Raw genomic sequence first — 5,659 nt, 5'->3', positions numbered from 1 at the left:
GTTGCATCCCTTGACATATTCCAGATGTGGGAGAGATTCATCCCTAACCACAGACCAGGAAGATAAGAAAATGTTCCTAGGACATTATTTTTGTCAACCTAACATGGAAACCTGCAATTAATTCTACGAACTATCCTCTAGAAGGACCTTTCTCCACCACCACCACCAATGATTGATGTGGCAACTGCTGGCAAACTCCAGCACTTCCCCACAACCAACACCTCCAGCAGCTCCCACTGAAACCCATTCACCTCCCAGTCAGTGCTGCACTCACCTGCAGCTCCCCAATTTCCCCTTCCCCATAGCAATGAGATCACGTAGGAAGTTAAATACTAATAACTTGGAGCATCTGTGAAAGGAAAAGAAGAGTCAATTTGCTACTTAGGAAGCTGAACCCCCACAGGGATATGGAGGTGATTGCCAGCAAACGTGCATCTTGTAAGTAAAAACATGGAAAATAAGAACATCTGCAAAGAATTTCTATAAGGTGGAAATTCAGAATATAGACCTACATCTTTGCCACACATTTGGAAACAAATTACCAGATTTATCACGGGAAAAATGAACAGAAGGCTCTAAAGAGCTGCCTACCACCTGATTTCGACTTGAAAGCACAATACTTCCCTTAAGGTGGTAAAGATGGGACCCATGGGGGAACAAGTGGGTTTGAAACACCCAGATATCCTGGAGACACCAAAATGAACGGGGAATGTGATGAAAGAGAGAAAGGGAGCACAGAACATTTATGTGCATCAGCTGTTACGACAGGGTGTTGTGAAAAGCCATCAGCTTCCCATCTGAAAGCCTCAGGGGTGCTATAAATGTAATGAAATGGGATTTATAAAGAAATGTGTATTAAAAGAAAAGAGACACCTGCCTGGAGATCATCTCTGCCGGGACTCGAACCCGGAACCTCTGGATTAGAAGTCCAGCGCGCTCGTCCATTGCGCCACAGAGACCTCACCGTGAGCGCAGCATCGGTACCAGAACTGAAAAATCCCGCACCCCTGCATCACCGAGGGGTCTCGCCACCCCCATGGCCCCGATGGCGCTGGCAGCATGAAAATCCGCTGCCCAGATCAGTCTCCCTTGCAAATCAACATCTCCAGGCATCCTCTTCTTCACAAGGGCGGGCGATAATTCTGGGTATGATCTATATCTCATTCAGCAGCAGGGATGCAGCAAAAACCTGGATGCAGGCTCCTATCGGCATCTCTGGCAACCTCTCCGCAGCGTTGCCAGCTCGACTGAGGGCAGAGCTAAATCCTGGAGCAGAATTAATCGCTGCATCTCCCTCAGCATCATCGCAGCATCCTCACTGCCAAAGCCAAAAGAGATAAAGATGAAACAGGATTTAGCTGACACGGCTGATAATGATGGAGAAAGCGCTGTTTGCCACGAGGGAAAATGCAGAAGCCTGTGGTTTGAGCAGAGAATTAAAAGAAAAAGCAGCTATGGTGGTTTTTATTTCAAGCAAGCTGTCAATCGAGGGTTTTAATGTTTCCCTATGTGCATCTTCCACTGGAAAAAAATTAAGATGGCATCAAAACAACAGGAAATGCCCTTTTACATCAGCTACTGAACGATGATCAAATGGTGCAACGTGATTCCTTGCTGCGAACACCCACATTTTGCTTTTCTAAACTGCGTGAATTTTAGAGTATTATTTACTCCTAAACATGCTTCTAATTAGGGACAAATGTGAAAGGCGAGATGCTAACTGCAATACGAACAAAGAGCGAACATTACCTGAGACTGTGAGCTTTCCCCTCGTGGTCAATGGGATCTAAAGCCCCAATCTAAGCCAGCTCTCACCAGCTGAGAACACCCTGCACAGATGAGAAAACCATCAAAAATTGGCCAAAACCATGGCCAAAACCACGACTGACCACAGTGCAGCACTAACAACCTCAGTACATTCAATGCAAACCCAAAGAATTTGGTTTGCTCTGGGGCTTTGGAAAGGTTTAAGGTTGTCTTGACACGTAAAACTCAGCTACAAGTGGTGGGAAAGAAGGTAGGGGTTTGGCTTCTGTCAGACAAAACCCTTCCTGCTGCAAGAGATACCCAGTAAACTGGGAAACCCTGAAGTAAACTGGTAAACCCTGAAGTAAATGACTCTGTGAACCAGCTGTAGTGCCAGTGTAGCATTGTAATACCAGCAGTACCTTGAGAAAACTCCAAGTTTGAAGATCACCTGTCCACAGGGTGAACAAAGGCTGTGCTTAAAAACTGTCATAGAAGAAGTCTTAGACACAGCTATAACGCACCAATAGAGAAAAGAAAGGAAGAAAAAATCCGACACAGTTTGTGACTGCACTGTGTGCTCCTCATGGGAGAAGATGCCACCAATTCTTAAAATGATTTTGGGAGGCTGCACCTCAAATCAGTGCTTATTGCAAAGCAAATAACAGTTTTAGCAGCAGGAAGAAAATGTGGAGAGGAAGCATTAAACTCCACAAAGCTCAGAAGAACGACTTTCCTACGTGATCTTTGAGGTGACCCTGCTCTGGCAGGGGTTGGACTGCGTCATCTCCAGAGGTCCCTGCCAACCTCAACGCTGCCATCCCAAACGCTCCTCCCACTGAACACCAGAAAGCACCGTGCGATTTTCCAGCCCTCGGGCCTCCTGCCAGGCATCTTTGTACCTTCAAGAATTTGGGCAGCTTTCCTCAAGGGACCCACTGTCCCTCTGTTATCTCCACATGTGACACACGTGGAAAGCAGAGACTGGAGGAAGCAGCAGGGATGCAGGTAGATTTATTTTTGGCACTGGGTGATGCCAACACACCCATTGCTATGAGAAGAAAGGATAATGAAATCAGTAATCCAAGCTGGCCAGCACTGGACTATATACACTACATACACGTGCAAGCATCTCGCGTGTGTTTATTTGTATATATATGGGTATCTCGTGTTTTTACATATCCCATATGTTTTTATTTATATATCTGTATGTGACTACCTCGTGTGTTTTTATTTATATATGTATCGTGTGTGTTTACACACGTGCATGTATCTTGTGTGCGTGTTTACACACGTGCATCTTGTGTGCGTGCTCACACACATGTATCATGTGTGTGTTTACATATGTGTATCATGTGTGTTTACATGTGTTGTGTCTCGTGTATCATGTGTTTACACACATGTATCGTGTGTGTTTACACACGTGTGTATCGTGTGTGTTTACACACATATCATGTGTGTGTTTACACAAGTGAACACAGGAGGTTCCACTGAAATTTGAGAAGAAACTTCTTCTCAGTGAGGGTGACAGAGCCCTGGACCAGGCTGCCCAGAGAGGTTGTGGAGTCTCCTTCTCTGCAGACATTCAAAACCCGCCTGGACGCCTTCCTGTGTAACCTCATCTGGGTGTTCCTGCTCCGGCAGGGGGATTGGACTGGGTGAGCTTTGGAGGTCCCTTCCAATCCCTAACGGTCTGTGATTCTGTGATTCTGTGAAGTGTGTATTGTGTGTGTTTACACACGTGTATCATGTGCGTGTTTACACACATGTATCGTGTGTGTTTACATATGTATGTGTGTGTTTACATACAGGCATGTGTGCTTACATACGTGTATTGTGTGCTTACATGCATGTATAGTGCGTTTACATACATGTATTGTGTGTTTACATGTGTATCATGTGTGTATACATACGGGTATCATGTGTGTATACATACGTATCGTATGTGTCTTGTGTATCGTGTGTTTACATGTGTGTATCACGTGTCGTGTTTACATACGTACACGATTACATATGTGCACCGTGTGCACGCACGTTTACATACATCTATCTTGTCTTTATATATGCAAGTGTATCTTATGTCTTTTTTTATATATGTATGTGTATCTTATGTGTTTTTATATGTATCTTCTATATAAAAAATGCTTATAATGGCACTGTCCCCAGCACTCAGAAGTGCTACGGGAGCGTAAGCGCCACAGGGCGTCCAAGCAAGGTGCAAATTACCCCCCAGCTCATCCCTGATCACTTTCCAGCATCAAATCATTTGCTGCAGATGGGAAGAACACAAACCATAAGCAAGGGTGCAGCGGAGCAGGGTGAACCAAGATAACCTACCAGCTTATAAAGAGCTGGGAAAGGCCTTGTGCAAGACACGGACTTAAGCAGCAGCTGGCTGCTGAAGCAGGTCCTACCTGAGCTGTTAGGTACCACCTCACATCAATCTGCTCAAGGGCAGCATCATCAGTGCCAAGATGAAAAAAAAATCTCTTTGCACACCTTAATAAATGATAGAAAATTCACAGGGCTGGGACTGGTTTGTGGTCTCCATGGCTGAAGGTTTACAGCACACACAGCAACCCTACAACCTAACCAAACCTTCTCTGAGAGAAGAGGGCTGCTCTGTCTGCAGGACTGGGCTCATCTAAAAGATGTTCATCATCCTCTGCTTTGCTGCCCCTGATAATTAACACATCCTCATTAGACAGAGCCAGTTTCAGATGCCTTCAGTGCCATAGGCTGCCATCAGTGGCCATGCTGAAGCTTGCTGGGCAAGGGCACAGCTCCCCAAGCAGCTGATTTTCCACAAGCTTGCAGTCAAATTACAGCAGATGCTCCTTTAAAAACACAGCTCAGCTGCCACCTTAATATCTAAAATAAATATAACTAATTGATTTGTGTTTTGCTGGAGGAAACACAACATGGGAGTTGGTTTTGCATCCCAGATAAGATAGAAGAAGCAAGAGAGCATGACGAGCTCCTGCAGGAAGGCTGAAGGAATAACCACCAGGGTGAAATGAGAGAGGAGCTGATGTTTCTGGTCGGATTTCATCCCCAAAGTGGAAAATTCAAGCTGACACTGGCTCATATGAGGGCTCAAGCAAAGATATCCATAGCCAACACTTGTAACTGCTGTTGTGGAAAACACTGAAGGACAACAAAGGCAAAACCAGGCTCTCTGTATCCCTCACAGAAGACTGGTATCAGCAAGCTGTGCATGCTGATAGCATTATGAGACCCAAAAAGCCTTTTAGGTGTGATGGAGTTTAATATTCAGGGTAGATTTTAGGGTCAAGGGACTGGAATGTCTCTTTTCTCCCAAGCAACGCTCATCCACCTAATTCTAACAAAGCATCGTGGTATTTTCACTAAAAAAAATTAAAATAAAATAGTATTTTACCCCTAAAATTACTTATTTAGCTGCAAATTGCCATCTTCCCCTGTGGTATGCTTCATGTATTGTGGCGAAGGCACAGTGCCTCAGTTTACCTGTGTGGGGACAGCACACACACAACCTGCCCGACCCCTCCATGTGCAGCTGAGCCCTCCCAGCCCCTGGCAGAGCAACACGTGGCTGGGACACCCCCCGGTATCACCCAGCACAAGCTCCAAGTCCCTTCCACCCCCAGCTCTTTCTAATCTCAACGTTTGTGTCTCTTTTTCTCTAAAAAAAAACCCCACCAAACAAACAACAAAACCACCACCCCACGCTCACAGGATCTGGCAGGTAACCCAAACCCTGTCACTTACGCTTGTCACTCAGCCTCAGGTATCTGTGCCACCTCCACACGAACTGCAGCCACCTCTGCTGCTCCCAGATCTTGTTTTCAGCTTTTCCTTCCAGCAACTTGCTCTTTCTTTGCTGCCCGTGTCCCCTCCACACTTTCCGGGACACTTTTAGCCCACTCGGGTG

At 45.7% G+C, this 5,659-nt stretch overlaps 1 non-coding gene across 1 annotated transcript; it reads right to left on the bottom strand.

Moving 5' to 3' along the window:
- Positions 1-885: 885 nt before the first annotated feature.
- TRNAR-UCU lies at positions 886-959 on the bottom strand. The gene has a single exon. It is a non-coding gene; the product is annotated as a tRNA-Arg (tRNA).
- Between the last annotated feature and the right edge of the window lie 4,700 nt (positions 960-5,659).

This window comes from Mesitornis unicolor, unplaced genomic scaffold, assembly GCF_000695765.1.
Source record: "Mesitornis unicolor isolate BGI_N332 unplaced genomic scaffold, ASM69576v1 scaffold22058, whole genome shotgun sequence".
Classification (NCBI taxonomy): domain Eukaryota; kingdom Metazoa; phylum Chordata; class Aves; order Mesitornithiformes; family Mesitornithidae; genus Mesitornis; species Mesitornis unicolor.
The sequence above is the reverse complement of the archived record's forward strand: the minus strand, read 5'-3'. Positions and strand labels throughout refer to the sequence as shown.